This window comes from Octopus sinensis, linkage group LG7, assembly GCF_006345805.1.
Source record: "Octopus sinensis linkage group LG7, ASM634580v1, whole genome shotgun sequence".
NCBI lineage: Eukaryota > Metazoa > Mollusca > Cephalopoda > Octopoda > Octopodidae > Octopus > Octopus sinensis.
Genome location: NC_043003.1, coordinates 360955 through 379309, shown reverse-complemented (window position 1 = coordinate 379309; position 18355 = coordinate 360955). Strand labels below are relative to the sequence as shown.

General features: G+C 39.8%; 1 long non-coding RNA gene across 1 annotated transcript; it reads left to right on the top strand.

The window, feature by feature from the left end:
• Window positions 1-4636: 4636 nt before the first annotated feature.
• Window positions 4637-16379, top strand: LOC118764147. The gene is made up of 4 exons (XR_004999930.1): window positions 4637-4647; window positions 10193-10199; window positions 13821-13830; window positions 16203-16379. It is a non-coding gene; the product is annotated as an uncharacterized LOC118764147 (long non-coding RNA).
• The last annotated feature ends 1976 nt before the right edge of the window (window positions 16380-18355 follow it).

Sequence of the window (18355 nt, the reverse complement as noted above, 5' to 3'; positions counted from 1 at the left end):
AAAAAAAAAAAAAAAAGAAATAAACATGTGACTCCATGTGACCGAGGTTACCGTGGTCTTTTCCGTAGGCTTTTTTTCACGGGTAAACCTCACCTGTCCTCCCCTTTACACTTCATATTGACATTCTGTGATAACGATCCCTATTGATCAATTTTTTTTTTTCCTCTCCCCCTTTTTTTTTTTTTTAACCCCCCTTTTTTTTGTCCTCTTTCTCTCCTTTTACGATCCCTTTTGATCGAAACTCCCCCTTCCTTTTTTTTTTTTTTTTTAAACCTTCAAGAAAAAGCTCTACCTTGTAATTTGTTCTATCTGTGTGCAGCCCTGTGTGGCTAATAAAGAAACTATATAATCTATATCTATCTATCTATCTATCTATCTATCTATCAAATTGCACCTTCATATTCCACAACACATCGTGGAAAACACACAAAAAAAAACAATAATTTATAAAGTAATAAACAAAAAAACAAGAAGAACAGAAAATGCACCGCAGGAAAAAATTGATAAATGCCTTCGTCCTGCATGGGACTCCAAGGAATATATCAGTTGGGGAAACAAATTTGGTACAGTCCAAGTACGTTTCCTCAACGAAAGTTTAGCAAAACGTTTTTCCACATTGGAGCTGCATTCGGACGACTTGGTAATGATACCAGTCTATTTAAACAAAAGGGTCACGAAAGTCCAAATAAAAAACATACCATTTGATGTCGAAACACAATGGTTGGTCTCGGCCATCTGCTTTGAAATGTCAGAGACAAACATCCTGGAAATCGCGGTTCTAGGAGAGAAAGACTATGTGGGCAAATCAATCGAATTCCTGCTTCAATTGGATGAAGCAGCAAGAGAGAAGATATCCACCGCTATAGAACTGCCAGGAGGCTACAAACTCTATATAGTGGTAGAGGGCAGGCGACCACGCTGCTATTTGTGTGGAAGCGAAACACACTTGAAAAAGACGTGCCCAACCACTGCACACCAAGAGCAACAACAACACAACCACTACCACAACCAAAGCACTCCGGAAAAAAAAGCTCTACTACCCACACCACCATCAACACAGAAGACGACAAGAGAAGCACACGAAGCTAATCCGTCATCAACTAAAAACCACTCGACACCTGAAAAAATACAAACCAAACCATCAACAGCAAAACCCAAAGGAACAGAAAAACAAAGAAAACACACACAAACTGATCCCCCATCCCTTATACCGCACTCAACACACACAAAACTCAACAACCAACAACAACGAACGAAAACAACAACACAACCACTTACACAGACATACATAAAGCCCACACATACCCTACCCCCTTCTGATTCCTCAGAAATTTCGTCGGAAGACGAAACCAGTGAGGAATGGCAAATAGCTACAAAAAGAAGGAAAATAAAGAGCAGAAAACACAACCAAACCAAATGCAAACACGAACAAAGCAGGGGGAAATACATCTCCCGAAGACATTTCAAAACCCAACGCAAACACAAGCAACACCAACACCACCAAAAAACATACAGCAAACATGCTCACAGCCATAGACACAAAAAACAACAAATTTGATGGAATACTCCAATCAAAAACAAACATAACAGAAGATGACATAAAAACAAACAATCACCCATACACAACACCACCAGACCACATCAAAATATTACACATCTCCAAAAGTCTGCACCACACACTCAAAGGCATTTTCCCCAGTGCGGTTGGTAAATGCCAAAAAATCTCACAAAGAAACTGTACTGGGATCTTCTCGAGGACAAACCAACGGAGGAAAAAGCAAAAACTTTCGAGCAGTAAGTAACCCTCTGTATTCTAATTCATTAGAACTATGATCAAGATTGGTTGTGTAAATGCGCGTGGCTTGGGTCCCCTTGGAAACAAGGGTACCTCTTAAATGACATAAAGTCACATAAGTTAGAAATCATAGCCATAAGCGAGACCAGACTCCACAATCCGCGGGCCCTAAAGACCATGTTTGGCGGACAGTTCAACATTTATTTTTCCCCTGTCTGCCGAGAATGGGCGGTAGTGGCACCGCGGTACTTTTCACAAGAGTCTGGATCTCAATGTAAGGACAATATTCGTAGACCCGGAGGGTAGACTGGTCCTCCTGGATGTCGACGGCAGCAATGGGTGCGCTTTTCGACTCGTATCAGTTTACGCACCGCCCTTAACAGGTCGGGCGGATTTCTTTCAACGTCTAGAAGTTTTCTTGGGAACGTCTCGTCCTTTACTCTTAGTGGGGGATTGGAATGCTACCTTGGACACGCATGTAGACTACGTGGGTAGAGATAGGAATAGACAGGGATGCAAATGCCTCAGAGACCTGCTCAGACGCTTTCAACTGTCTGACAGGTTCCGACTAGACCACCCGAATGCGCCAACGTGGACATGGAGCAACCGCATCGGATCGTCGAGATCGTATCTAGATAGGATACTGTGTAGGACAGTAGATAGAGATAGCATAGGATGTCCACAATTCCACATAGTCAGCTACACGGATCACAAACTTGTGACATGTACGCTAGACTTAGGTAAGACACTTAGGCAGGGTCCCAGATACTGGAAACTAAACGCGTCTTTCCCATCGAGACAAGTTTTCAGAGACCGGATTAGCACACTAGTAAAGAGGGCTTTGACGGGAGCCATCATCAACAACAAATGGTGGTTGCCCTCAAGAGAGCAGTAAAAGCAGAAGCGATTAGGTACAGCAAAGCACTAGCCATAGATAGAAATAGAGTAGAGGGTGAGCTAGTTAAGAATCTAGAAGAGGCAATTAGAAGCGGCATCGCATCCGACGTTTTGGCGGCGAGGTTGGCCCTCGACCAACACTTCAACGCCAAACACGAAGGATGTGCTGTCAGAGCTAGGATGCGTGCTCTAAGGAACGAAGGTGTTGGAGCCGCGAGAGAGGCCCGGGTGGCAGAGGCGCAACAGGGCAACAAAGCCACCATTCGGTCACTGGTAGATGAACAGGGGCGCGAATTGCTCGAGCCAAGTAAAATGTGTGAGGCCTTTCAGCAGCATTTTGCCCGACTGTTCGGAACGAGTGGAGGGCAAGAACGTAGGGTGGACTTCAGTGCCTACCTACATAGCCTACCACGACTCTCGACAAGAAAGGCAGGGTGCTGCGAAGGTGCCATCCACGGCGGCGGAAGTGCGGGAAGCGATGGCAGAATGCTCGAGGGACAAATCACCGGGTTTGGATGGTCTACCCTACGAGCTTTACAATTGTATGCCAGACTTGTTTGGAGATCTCTTGGCGGCGGTGTACTGCAACTGGCAGCAAAACGGGAGCATTCCTGGTTTTTGTGAGCCGAGGAGCCGTAACACTGCTGAAGAAAGATCTAAACAAGGGAAATGTAATAGATAACTTAGGCCCATCACTCTGCTTAATGCAGACTTGAAAATTTTGGCCAAGGTGCTAGCCAAGAGGTTGGCGCTTGTCATCGAGAAACTGGTCGACAAGGCGCAAACATGCGCCGTGCCAGGCCGGACCATCCATGACAACCTCCATCTGATGCGCTACATCATAGACAGGGTAGTTAACGAACCTGGCATGGGTGGGGCCCTGATCAACTTGGATCAATCGAAAGCCTTTGATAGGGTAGACCATCGATACTTGGAGGCAGTCCTGAGAGCGGCTGGTTTCGGTCCCGTCTTCCGCGGCTGGATAGCTGCCTTGTACAGAGGCATCCGTTCGGTAATTCGCGTAAATGGACATCTATCGAGACCTTTCGACATTGCACGTTCGGTCCGTCAGGGATGCCCCCTCTCGGCGCTTCTATACGTATTGACTCTTGAGCCACTACTGCGGAAGCTGGCGACTCTAAGGGGCATCCCGCGAGAATTGGGATGCGGGACGAGCGTGTCTGCATACGCGGACGACGTCACCGTCATAGTGTCTAGCCACGAGCACATCGAGCTGGTCGGCGGGACACTGAAAAACTACGAAGCGTGTGACAGGAGCGAAAATCAACCGGGAAAAGTCAGTGGGCTTGCGACTAGGCACCTGGAGAAGCAAGCCCATGCCGTCCACCAGCGCCTCCGTCGTGGGACGCTGGACCGACGGCCCGGTTGAGTTGCTCGGGGTCTGGTTTGGTCCGGACCTCCAAGTGGAGAAGAACTGGAACGAGATAACGAGTAGGGTGGTCACTCTCGCCCGGCAATGGGCCGAGAGGAAACTGTCCCTAAAAGGTCGAGCGGAGGTGGCGAACACGTACATCGCGTCCGTCATCTACTACCGCCTGACCGTCGTACCTTGTCCCGACCCTACCATCACCAAACTACAACGCATCCTCTTTCGCTTCTTGTGGAAAGGATGCGTCCCGATGGTCAGGCGATCCATTTGCTGTCAACACCCGTTAAAAGGAGGGCTGGGCATGCCGTGGTTGATGATGCGCAGACACGCGCTGAGACTGCGACATCTCTGGCTCTATGTAGACGACGGTGAACAGGTGTGGTCGCCGTTTGTGAGGCACGCTTTCCCGCAGCCTGTCTCCATGACCGAACTGCAGTCGTGGATCAAAAAGAGGCCGAGGAAGGGCGAATGGCACCGCGAGTGTCGCGTTGCTCTCAAGCATCTCTGCCGTCCTGGGTCGACCTTAAGTGACTTCAACACAACCAAAGCATTCTATAGGGGTTTAGTGGAGGGGAGGTACGACGACGAGCTCGGGGCGAACCTGGACGTCGACGAGGAGTACCTGACCCGCCTGTTCGGGACGACTTTCGGGCCAGGGCCCATGGACAACTTCCAGAGATCCCTGGCCTGGCAGTGCTACCGAGAAGCGCTACCCGTTCGGGATAAGTTCTACAGACACGGCTCGAGAAACACGGGGCCGACCTGCCCGAGATGCGGTCAGAGCGACGAACCGTTCTGCACGCACTCGTTCAGTGTCCAACAATTTCCGACCTGTGGGCTTATGTCGAACAACTGTTGTCACGTGTGGGACGAGTCGGTTTATCAGCTGAGTCTATCGTCAATATTGTCACGCCTCCTTCCTTCAGACGCGTCCACCAGAAATATAAAATGTGACTTCATTGACCGAGGTTACCGTGGTCTTTTCCGTAGGCTTTTCTTTCCACGGGTAAACCTCACCTGTCCTCCCCTTTACACTTCATATTGACATTTCTGTGATAACGATCCCTATTGATCAATTTTTTTTTCCTCTCCCCCCTTTTTTTTTTTTAACCCCCCCTTTTTTTTGTCCTCTTTCTCTCCTTTTACGATCCCTTTTGATCGAAACTCCCCCTTCCTTTTTTTTTTTTTTTTAAACCTTCAAAAGAAAAGCTCTACCTTGTAATTTGTTCTATCTGTGTGCAGCCCTGTGTGGCTAATAAAGAAACATATCTATCTATCTATCGCGTTTCTGTCTCTATTTTTCACATTATTCACATATTGTCGAGTTTTACATTACATTACACACACGCATGCACGCACACACACACGCACACACGCATACACACACACACACACACACACACACACACACACACACACACACACACACACAACGTACAGTGTAACACAATCACTCATAAACGTCTGTATAATATCCGAAACACGTACATGCAGACATAAGAGAAGATAGTTTAGTACGTGTATAATGTACAAATAAATGAATATTTGAGCGATGATTTGATTGGAATTTAGTTGTATGACATTAATGGACCATTTTTGTTGAAAAGCAAACAAACGCTTGTTAACTTAACACAGAAAAAAGTTTGCAAACGCGAAGCTTCTTGCAACACAAATACAGCATGTCAGTAGACGTGAAGTGGCTGGAGGCGTTCTGGAAATTTCAGCTTGTTTACCTTTCATTATTTTTCAAACAATTTACTAATGTTTCTAATTATTATAAAATTGTGTGCATGTCTGTCTGTGTGTATGTTTGTATGCTTTCACTATTTATTCTCTTTCCTTTATTTCTTATTTTTTTTCCAAATTTATTTATAATCTTAGAAAGAGGAAACTCGTTTCCAACAAGTAAACAAAAGTGCCATCTTTGGAATTTGGATAACGACAACGATAATTGTTACCAATCAAACATTAAGAAAGTCTTACACAATTTTGCTATTCCACCTACTGTATCTGCAAAGTTCCTGTCATCAGGCCTCTTTCTTTGCTTGAAAATCCCAGCTTCTTTAGAATGTTGCTTAGACATTTACTAACATAACTAAGTGCACCAATGATTACTGATATGAATGAACATTTTTGATCTGGGTAGAAAAGCTGCAGTTTTCAAAACAGTTATCCATAGGTATTCTCCTTCCCACTGATTTTGAGCGCATGTATGTATGTTTTCTTTTCGTTTTTTTAGCAATGGATAACTTTTTTTTCTGTGACAGAAAAGAAACCTAAAATCTAGCGGCAATTATTAAGAAACTCAGTAACGAAAGAGAGAGTATTTAAAATAAATTCTTGAATGAAATAACATGCTTAAGAAAACAAGAGTGTGATCGTTGGAGGCAAGCGATAACTATGGACGCAGTATTTTGGTCCCTATTTTATCTCATCAGCTTGGTATAGACCTAACTCGCTCCCTAGCACAGTGTTAGACAGTTTTGTTTTGACAAAGAGGGTTTAGCGCATTTTTGGCCAACAATATTTTGAATTTATTGCATGAAAAGTTTATAGAATGCAATTATCTGCGTATCATATAGACACCTGCTGCACAAAGGCACACACATATGAGAGGATCTAACAAGGCTAAAAGCGCAGTATTCGGTATTAGCTATAAAGATTACATTTTGGTATTAATATTGCTTCTGTTATAAATAATTGAATGTGTGCATATATGAAGGTTTGGATGCATGCGAAATGCATTAGGGTTTGTAGGTGAGATTCATTTTGTTAATTAGGCTAAAGGAATTTAGGGAGTAATAAAAATTGACTATAATTTCCTCTGCAAGTGACGTCAATAAACAACATCTGGATACGTAATCTAATTTTAGATTAAATCTCAGGGATTATCCTTTAGATAGGGCTGAACAATAGGCAATAGCCGGAGGCGGTGAATACGCTTGGGTGAATACTTGTGTACGTGCCTCTCAGACTGGGTATGTGGAATGTAGTGGGATTAGTAAGGGTGGCTATTTAAGGGGTAAAAAGGATTTTAGGGAGTAATTGAATCTAATATACTGTGCCTGAAAGTAGGGGTTATATGAAAATATGGTGACAGGAAGGAGAAGAAATTTGAACGGGTGTGGAGATTTGTACTTGTTTGTGTTAAGGAGGGCAGCTTCGTGATACGTTTGTTGGTGTATTACGCATGTATATATAAATGAGTATGTACATGTATACAATGCTGATGTTGATTTAAGTATATGTATAAGAAATACGTGGACACTTATCAGGTGTATTTGTACGCATACTGAAAAAAATAGACATCAACCGATAGGTGTATATATACATACATATATATATATATATATATATATATATATATATATATGTGTGTGTGTGTGTGTGTGTGTGTGTGTGTATTATATATGTATATATATATATATATATATATTATATACAGTTAAAAGAAGAAAAGTAAATGGAGATCAGGAAGTTATATATATACATACACACACACATGCATATAAAGATGATGCATGGCTTAGTGGTTAAAGAGTTGCATTCCCGATCGCGAGATCGTGGTTTCAATTCCTAGACCATCTGTTTTGTTGCCTTCTTGAGCAAAGCACTTCATCTCACGTTGTTCTGCTTTGACATCAGACGTGTGGTACACCGTGCGCATGATCAGACAATGTCGATTTGATGGAGGGGGTGAGCTAATGTACAACACAAACATTTGATCGGTATCCAGGCGGTGAGGGGCTGGCAGAAGCGTTAGCACGCCGGGCGAAATGCTTAGCGGTATTTCCTCTGCCGTTACGTTGTGAGTTCAAATTCCGCCGAGGTCAACTTTGCCTTTCATCCTTTCGACGTCGATAAATTAAGTACCAGTTACGCACTGGGGTCGATGTAATCGACTTAATCCGTTTGTCTGTCCTTGTTTGTCCCCTCTATGTTTAGCCCCTTGTGGGCAATAAAGAAATAACAAACATTTGCTATAAACAAATCAGTCGTTGCATGTCGTTCGGAAAAGTCTGAATCTCATACGACTCTCTTTGATGGAAGATTCCATCATACGTACATGCACACACACACACTTGCGCGCGCGCGCGTGACCTTCTGGATGGCCGTTAATACAAAGGGAGGAAATTATGTCCTCACAGTGTGAGATAGGATTAGAAATATGAATTTGAAATCATGTAAGAATATACGAATGTGCGTCAGTGAGTGTGTGTGTGTGTGTACATGTATATAAGTACATGCATAAATATATATATATATATATATATATATATATAATATATATATATGGGAGCAACTGCCTTCGAAGAGTTATATTGTTGTTGAATGCTCGAAATGAGGAGTAGACAGACAGCCGACAACTGTTGAAGGGTCGTTCTTTGTGCTACTTGTCCTGTTTTCCATTTGTTTCTCTCGTTGTTTGCGTATTTAACTCATTTGTTTTCGTACTTCATGTTGTTTACAGTTGTTGACGTCCTGTACCCATATATGTATATATATATATATATATATATATAAAGTTATATCTTGAGTGACAACAACACTCAAGATATACAACGGACTGGAAATAGAAGTACTCCAATGAGCTGTATACACTTTTTATTCCAAGGGGAGGCAATAGGAGCAACAACCACAGGAACACCACAAAATTCAAAGATAGACCAAACACATGCAAATCTTATATACTAGTTTATATCTATACAGTCCGACATATTAGAAATTTAAAAATTCAATAATATATAAGTATCATATACAAATAAAAATATAAATACAAATATAAATATAAAAATAAATATAAATATAAATTTTGCATTTAACACGCTTAAAACTGTTAGAATAAGAGGAATAAATATAGTGATAATAAAATAAAAATATAAATATATATGTATAGCATATCAAGACACGAGTAAAATTCCGGCGAATAGTACATAAAATATAATACATATACAAGCTTACAGAAATATAAGTCCATCATCTACGGGCCGTTTCGGGGATGTGCCAATCAATACTAGACATATCAGTACTTAAAATAGTACTTAAAATTGGCACTCTCCTCGTCAGAATGTCCTATACAACACATATAAAACATGAACAAACACAAACACACTATGTATTTGTGTGTTTTTTCATGTTTTATATGTGTTGTATAGGACATCCTGACGAGGAGAGTGCCAATTTTAAGTACTATTTTAAGTACTGATATATCTAGTATTGATTGGCACATCCCCGAAACGTTATAGAATTTTTAAATGTTATAGTATTTTTAAAAATCTTCGCACGGATATAGAAGAAAGCTTTGTGAAGTGAAAAGAAATTGTGAAGTAGAACATTTGTGCGAATGAAAATAAAAATATTTGTAAAAATAAAACAGTTGGATTTACCAATAATTAAAGATAGTAAAGAATTAAAAATAAAGTGAATCCATTATATGCAGAATGCTAGTGGGATCAGTCTAAAAATTCACATATTTGTAATCTACAGGGTGTTCAAAAAGTCTCTCCGCAGTAAGGATTTTATGGCAAAATAAATATTAATAAGATGGTATAAGACTACAAAAGAATATGTTAGACTTTAAAATACTTTATAAGAGGTGTTGAAAGTGTCTTCCTTCGTTTTCAATAGATAAGTTGACTCTTCTACACATGTTTTGAAATACATCTTGGAGAGTCTGACGCGGTATGGACCACGTGAAGGTTAGGATTGCAGAGAGACTTTTTGAACACCCTGTATAATTTACATTGATCGCTAACTTACAACTTATGAATAGAAGGTTAATTGGTTCGAATGCGACGCTAATCCCATGAATCACTTTTATTTTATTTTATTTTTTTATTTCTTAGACTATTGCAATACCTGGTCCTGAATTGAGATGGAGTGGATAATACCTTTGGTACAATACAAAGACGGCCAGTTCTGGCATTTGTATAACACTCAATGCTAAAGTTAGGTACTAGCCCTTCTGGGATTTTCCATGTGTATATTGTTGCATATCTCTCACGCCTTTGCTCCAGGGAGTAAAGCTGTAGTTTTCTCAGCCTATCCCTGTAGCTCATCCGCTGCCCTGTTTCAGCCTTTGTAGTGAAGTGGTGTTGGACTGCTTCAAGCTCCGCTGTTAGTTTGGCGCTATGTGTTAACCATACCTGGGAACAGTAGTCGAGGCGGCTGAGAACAAAGGTTCTCCACAGGATCAACATAATTTCTTGGTTTCTTGTCTTGAAGGACCTCAGTATCCATCCTGCCAGTTGTCTGCACTTTGCTGCCATCTTGCTAATGTGCATATAAAATGATGCGTCATTGCACGAATTGATCCCCAAGTCTTCCACTGCCTCTGACTCTGGGATTGTACTGCCTTCCAGTCCTGTAGATGTACATTGTACTGTATTCATGAGTTGATAGTGCAGTGCTCGAAATTGTCCAGCATTAAACTGCATGTTGTTTATTTCGGCCCAGTCGCATATTGAGTTCAGGTCTCGCTGTAAGCCTGTGACATCATCTTGGTTTTTTATAGGCTGTGATAATTTTGTATCGTCGGCATAGCTAGTGATAGTAGCTGTCCGAGTGACTGGGAACATGTCTAAGAGGGTTATTATGAACAGAAATGGCCCCAGAACAGTTCCCTGGGGGACACCAGTTAGGACGCTATTGGATGCAACTACCTGACTTCTGTTTTTAAGGAAGTCATGCAGCAATGCCAAGCTCTCGAAGCTTATGACTCATCATGCCATGATCTACCTTATCAAATGCCTTTGGTATACACACATACATACATACATACATACATACATACATACATACATACATACATACATACATATATATATATAGATAGATAGATAGATAGATAGATATAAAATACATACATATATGTATATGTATGTATATATATATATGTATATATATATATATATATACATATATATATATATATATATATATATAATATATATATATATATATATATATACATACATATACATATATGTATGTATTTTATATATATATATATACATATATATATATATATATTATATATATATAATATATATATATATTATATATATATATATATATATATATATATATATATATATATACAGGCATCTCGGAGTAGGTAGAGGCATGCAGCATGCTTACGGACATATTCAAGCTGACAAGACAACATACGTACTCTAGGTACACTAGCACCCATAATGTGTAATCAAGTGTAAACGATCGTGCAAGGATACAAAAAACATCAGAACACATAGACTTGTATAAGCATGTGCACATAAATATAATTTTGCTGCTTGTGCATGAATTCACGTAAGGAAATCTTACGCAGCAGCATACATGAGAAGAGGGTTAGAGGCTCTGGAGTGAGGTACGAAATAGGTGCAGTCGTTAGTTTAAAGAGGTGTTTCCGCGCAAATGAACAAATATGTACGGTATAACGTGTGTATTTGCAAGAAAGTCAGCCATGCGTATGCACGAGTGCAAGATATGCACAAATCATTCAAGGCACAGGGTTGTTAGGGTTAGGGTGTATTTTATATTAACAGGGAAAGAAAAATACATACGCGTGCATAAACGTCCTTTTACATGTGTCTATTAATATATGGGTGCAGAGTGCTTATATAAGAGTGTCAATGAAAGAATGAATAAATAAATAAATATATACACACACATGCATACATTCATACATACACACACATACACACACACATATATATATGCATGTATTTTGGTAAATATATATATATATGTATATATATATATATAGAGAGAGAGAGACATATGTATGCGTATACCGGTGTGTGTGTTTGTATCTATGTATGTATGTCTCTTCTATTTTTTAATTATCATAAATCTTTCCCTGAGGAGGGAGCCGGTTTCCAACAAAGATGCAAGGCTCCATCTTTGGGATGTAGTTAACAGAGACAAATTCACATTTGGAACTTAAGTAAAGTCTTGCATATTTTTATTGTTCCACTCACAGATTGCACTTGTAATGTACGAATTAGCTGGTCGATTTCTCTTCCTGGAAATCCCGGTTTATCCAGATTCTCCTTTAAGCATTTACTAACAAAACCTAGTGCTCCAATTATTATTGGTATGAATATGAATTCATAGTCTGGATATAGAAGCTGGAAGTTTCGAAGCAGTTGTCCATAGATATCATCTTTTTCTTTTATTTTCAAAGAGTTACTCATATCTGCAGGGCAGCTGACCTCTATGATTGTACATACCTTTGCCCCTCTGTCCCAAACAACGATATCCGGCCTGTTATGTTTACATTTGACAGAAGTTTTGATGGGAATATTCCACCAGTATTCCTTGAGTTGGTGTTTATGAATGTATTCCATAACAGAGGGATCTTCTAAGTTTATTTCAGGACAGTCTTTTTTGCGGATGGTATTGTAAATTGTTTTAGCGACAACATCGTGCCGCGTAGGGACGACATTTTAGGACAGCCGCTAATCACATGCGCGATGTCTTCCTCAGAAACATGACATAGCCTACACATGCGGTTGCACCTTGGGATTGCAAGAGCGACTCTGTCCCTCTTGTTCACCAGGTGCTTTGTAGCAATCTCCTGTTCCTGGATTGCAAATGCATAGCCCTCAAAGTGTGATGTGATGTAGTGGTCTTGTGTCCAAGCCAAGAGAGGCTACGCTTCGTGTCAATTCTACTGTCTTCTTTAAGCTTCCGGGCAACATACCCATGCATAGTCTTTTTTTTTTGTATGCTAAGTGCTTTGCATCCAGGTCTTCTCTGAAGCAAGAAGACCCAGCTGTTTTGGGGCTGTACAGAAGATCACCAGGAAGAGAGTGTTTCTTGAGGAGTTCCCTGCCAACTCCTACAACGTTGCTCACTTCACTTTTCAGGGCTGCATTCATATATTTATTTTTGCTGCCGTTGTTCAGCAGGTGCTGCCTGAGTGATACCATAGGGCATTCGAAGGCCGATTGCACTGATCTCACACCTCTACCACCATCATTTCTTCTTAGGTAGAGTCTGTCCAGATCTCTGTTTCTGTGGAAGTCCCCAGTTGTTGCCAGGATTTTGCGGGCTTTGATATCTATGGAGTGGATTTCCTCTACAGACCAATCAAGTATCCCAAATGTTGGGATCATCACTGGTACTGCAAATGCATTGTGAGATATTTTTTATTTCTCAATCATTTTCTATTCAGTATATTTGCGTTGATTATTGGTTGTCACAAAATGCTACAATACATATATACAGTCTTTGGTAACAAGGACATGTTAAGGACATAAAAAAGTTTAACAAATTCCTTAAAATATTGGGCACAAAAGATTACAACATAAATATACATTCTCAAGGACATGTTGAAGATAGTTTCCAGAAGGAATTATTAAAAAGTTCAGTGGGATATTGGCATTGTATCTGTATATTCAAACACGCACAGAATATTGGTTGACACAGAGTACTACAATCCATATATAAATATACATTCTTTGGTGACAAGAGCATGTTGAGAACATAAAAAAGTTTAACAAGTTCATTGAAATATTGGGCACAAAAGATTACAACAAATATATTATACATTCTCAAGATAATTTCCAGAAGGAATTATGAAAATGTTCAGTGGAATATTGGTATACACGCACAGAATATTATGAGTTCAAAAAGGTTTACATTATAATAGTAGGGGAGCTGTCCACCATATTAATGTAAAATAATGTTATCTATTTCAAGGGACACAGTAGGTGTGTTTGGGTGGGGGGCAAGGAGGAGTAATGTGGAACTGAAAATAATTTCTCCTTTTTGTCTCTCCTTCAAGCATCAATGATTTGATGGATTGGTCTTTTAGAGGTGAGAATAGTTTGAGTGTGTGTGTGTATATACATATGTGGTGTGAATAGATGTGTCTGTGTGTTTGTAAAATCTGGTAGGATGGTGTGTGTATATACGTGCCCGTTTGTCGACCGTGTGTGTGATTGTCTTGGTGTTGTGTGTGTGTATGTATGTATGTATGTATGTATGTATGTATGTATGTATGTATGTATGTATGTATGTATGTATGTATGTGTGTGTGTGATTGGCATTTGGCATGGTGCCGCGTGTGTCTGTATGGAGGTCAGAATGGTGTGAGTATGTGTGTCTTTGTGTGTGTGTATATATGTGTTTGTGTGGGGGGGGGCTGTTTTTGATTGGTCCCAGGGTCCATTGTGGTGTAAATAGATGTGTGTTTTTTAAAAAATTTGGTAGGATGGTGTGTGTATATGTGTGCCCGTTTGTGTGTGTGCGTGTGTGCGTGTGTGCGTGTGTGCGTGTGTGCGTGTGTGCGTGTGTGCGTGTGTGTGTGGTTAATGTTTGTTAGTGCGTTGCGTGTGCGTTAGTGTGTATGTGTTTGTTCATGTGTGTCTATGTCTGTTGGATGTATCTGTGTGGGGTGTGTGTGTGCGTATATGCGTTTTGTGTATATGCGTTTTGTGCGCATCAAAAAATTTACTCTATGTCATAAGGTGTGAAGGGTGCCACGAAGACTACATAGAGCAAACGAGCCTTACCCTCAGAGAAAGGATGACAGTTCACCGCCAACAACTGAGGGAACCTATCACAAGACAGATACCACTTAGTGGACACTTAGACCTCTGTGCACACAATAATGTCTCTCTCTCTCTCTCTCTCTCTCTCTCTCTATATATATATAATATATATATATATATATATAATATATATATATATATATATATGTATATATATATATGTCTATATATATATATATATATATAGACATATATGTATAGACATATATATATAGACATATATATAGACATATATATATATGTATATATATATATATATATATATATATATATAGACATATATATAGAGACATATATATATATATATATTTATACGTACATGCCTATATTTAAATCTATCTACCTCTCTCTTCTCTCTCTCTCTTCTTTCTCTCTCTCTCTCTATATATATATATATATATATGTGTGTGTGTGTGTGTGTGTGTAATTACACATACAGAGACACTCACATTGCTATTGCTACAAGTACTACAACTACCACCACCACCAACAACAACACTACTAAAACCATCACAATTAATGGCTTTTACTGGAGTTCCCACCTGGTCGCTCGGTTTAGTGTATATAGCAGTCAAATCTCCCTCAAGTTACATCCTATCTTTTTAGAAAAGAATGAGCACAATGTCGTGTAGGGCACACAATACCTGAAGAAAAAATGAGATGGCCATGGTTGGGATGCTTCTAATGATAAGTCTGCTGCATCAGAGCTAACTTAGTGCTAACACCACCGCCATCACGAGTATCGTGTTCTTCCATTATTCATCATCACAGCCAACGCCGTCGCCCCTTCCATTATTAGTTCCACCATCAGCTGAACCACCACCACTGCTTCTATAACCATGCCAATGGATGTCATAATTTTCATACCATCGTCATCATCGTTCTCATCATCATCATCACCATCATCATCAACATCAGCAGCAGCAACAGCAAAACCAGCTGCAACCGAAACTGAAGTAAATGTATCCATTACTACGGCCATTCGGTAAACTGAAACGCTTTAACGTGTGTGTTTATATCAGATGGATTTGTGCTGTTACCGCACTACATGTACTGTAAGGGCTGTGCCAATTTCTTTGAATTACGTATCCAAAGGCATCTTGAAAGATTGTGGCCTAGATAATGTTCGGTTTTTATCTCGTTTCCTTTTTTTTATTTATTTATTTATTTATTTATTTATTCACCTTTACTGGAGAGCAAGTGGAAACTAATACACTGCGTCACGGAGTTGGATGAAGGGGAAACTTCAAGGACAAATTTAAAAAATTATAAAATTTGGTGATGGAAATTCTGAATATATCTCATCTCATCTAGGTCGTCCTATAGGAGGCCCCTTTCGTAGGCGTTTCGGTTGTGCATGCTATAGGAATCACAGGGCGCTGTTCCATATGGTCCCGCAGTTTCCATCTAACTAAGAATATTAGGGTCTCATCCATTGTCTTGTATTCAAGGTCCTCTGCATGACACCCTGCTAGTTCAAAGCCAGGAATCTGATCTGTTAGGTCCTGCCTATAACTAAATACATGCCCTGCTGCCGACGTTTTGATTTGTTGCCGTTAAGGTTTTGTCTGTATCCTACCCTTCGACCTGTCTGGCCTGGTAAGACCTGCCTGAAGATGTCTCTCCCTCCAGCATAGCTCTCTGGGTCATTGGAGCACACAGGCACTTCACCACAACAAGGTACTTGTTGAATTGGCTGTTGACTACACAGTAATTCTTCCGCCCTTTGACGGGTCTTATTTTTCGACGCGCTGAATGTCCAACAATCACCAAGCTTCATGGGGTTGCCAGTTCAGTCGCCAACGACCTGACCATGCGACAGGTTGAATTCGGTTACACTTTATATTACGAATATAAACAAGCATAAAAAAACAAAAACATTGAAAATTTATCAAATGAGACATCTTAATTAGGTGACCACCACCTTGTGCCAATTTAGGAACCCCGAGATCAAGGTTTACATTAACTATCAAGCACTTTCTCCCATCCTTATTCTCTGACCTACATGTGAATGCCGTGAGCAGGTCCATTCCCTCGGATCATTACTGCTGCCCTTGGCCATATTTAACGAAGGTAAATTTAACGAAGGTAATACATCGCTCTCCATTCTCATCCGCACCAAACTGAATTGAAAAAATCGATGAGGATTTGGACGAAAAAGAAAACGTTCTTTTTCAGACCTTTCCGTGACCACAAGGCAGTGAAAAATTTCCCATGCTTCAAGGTCAAAGAAATGCTGTGATCATCCCGATGGAGCCGTCCGATAATAATACCCGTCTTACAAGCAACAAGTGTTGTCCGATACACATAAGAAACTGAACGCGTAGGTGCAGAAATATTTTGTTGATCCACGATCATTTTTCAAAACAAAGCCAGTTGTTATGTTCGTAGAGTTTCTTATTTCTTTATTGCCCACAAGGTGTTAATCATAGAGGGGACAAATAAGGACAGAAAAAGGGATTAAGTCGATTACATCGACACTAGTGCGTAACTGGTACTTAATTTATCGACCCCAAAAGGATGAAAGGCAAAGTCGACAACGGCGGAATTTGAACTCAGAGCGTAACGGCAGACGAAATACCGCTAAGCATTTCGCTCGGCGTGCTAACGATTCTGCCAGTTCGCCATATTCGTAGAGTTTCTGCCGAACCAGCAACGCACCACGGTACCATTGCCATAGCAGCGACTTCTGAAGATTGTTCGGAACCCATTGTTAACTAGCTCTTTGCTGCAAAGGTTGATATATTTGTTGACCATCTGGTAGTAAGCCACGTACACCTGTCACCATTTTAGATGGCATTTACTTAACTTTGATCTTCGCTTCACCCAGAACTGTAGCTTTGTCAAAGAGACGATTAACAAGAAAATGCGCCCCACAGACATCAACCAGATAAGTTACCATTCAGTAACCTCAGCAGATAGTGCAGCACTCGCCCCATATAATAATATAATAATAATAATAATAATAATATAATAATAATAATAATAATAATAATATAATAATAATATTAATATAATAATAATAATAATAATAATAATAATAATAATAATAATAATAATAATAATAATAATAATAATAATAATATTAATAATAATAATAATAATAATAATAATAATAATATAATAATAATATAATAATAATAATAATAACAGCACATACCCAAGGCACACAGAGCTGCGCTCGGTAGTGAAGTGAAAGCACGCTATAAAAATAAAACTACTGATAATAATAATAATAATAATAATAATAATAATAATAATAATATAATAATAATAACAGCACATACCCAAGGCACACAGAGCTGCGCTCGGTAGTGAAGTGAAAGCACGCTATAAAAATAAAACTACTGAATAATAATAATATTAATAATAATAATAATAATAATAATAATAATAATGCCCTGATGCAGTACCAGGCAGTGGCTCTCATGGCTTCTGATCTTAACTGACTGGAAGTGTTATCATGTACATTGTTTTGTCTTGGTATAAAAGATGGGCTACAGCAAATATTCTGCTCAAAACCACAGATTTGCTTGTCAGGTGTTTGACCTTAACCAGTTGAGCATGTCCCTTAGTGGCTGACGATATGTGCATCTCTGATCACGAGCAGAAGTAGTGGGGGAGCATCATAGCCGTGTGTTGAGAGGAATTCCTTAGGGTGTGAATAATTCACCTTTGGAAATATGAGTGATTCGTTCAACAACCCTTATTCAG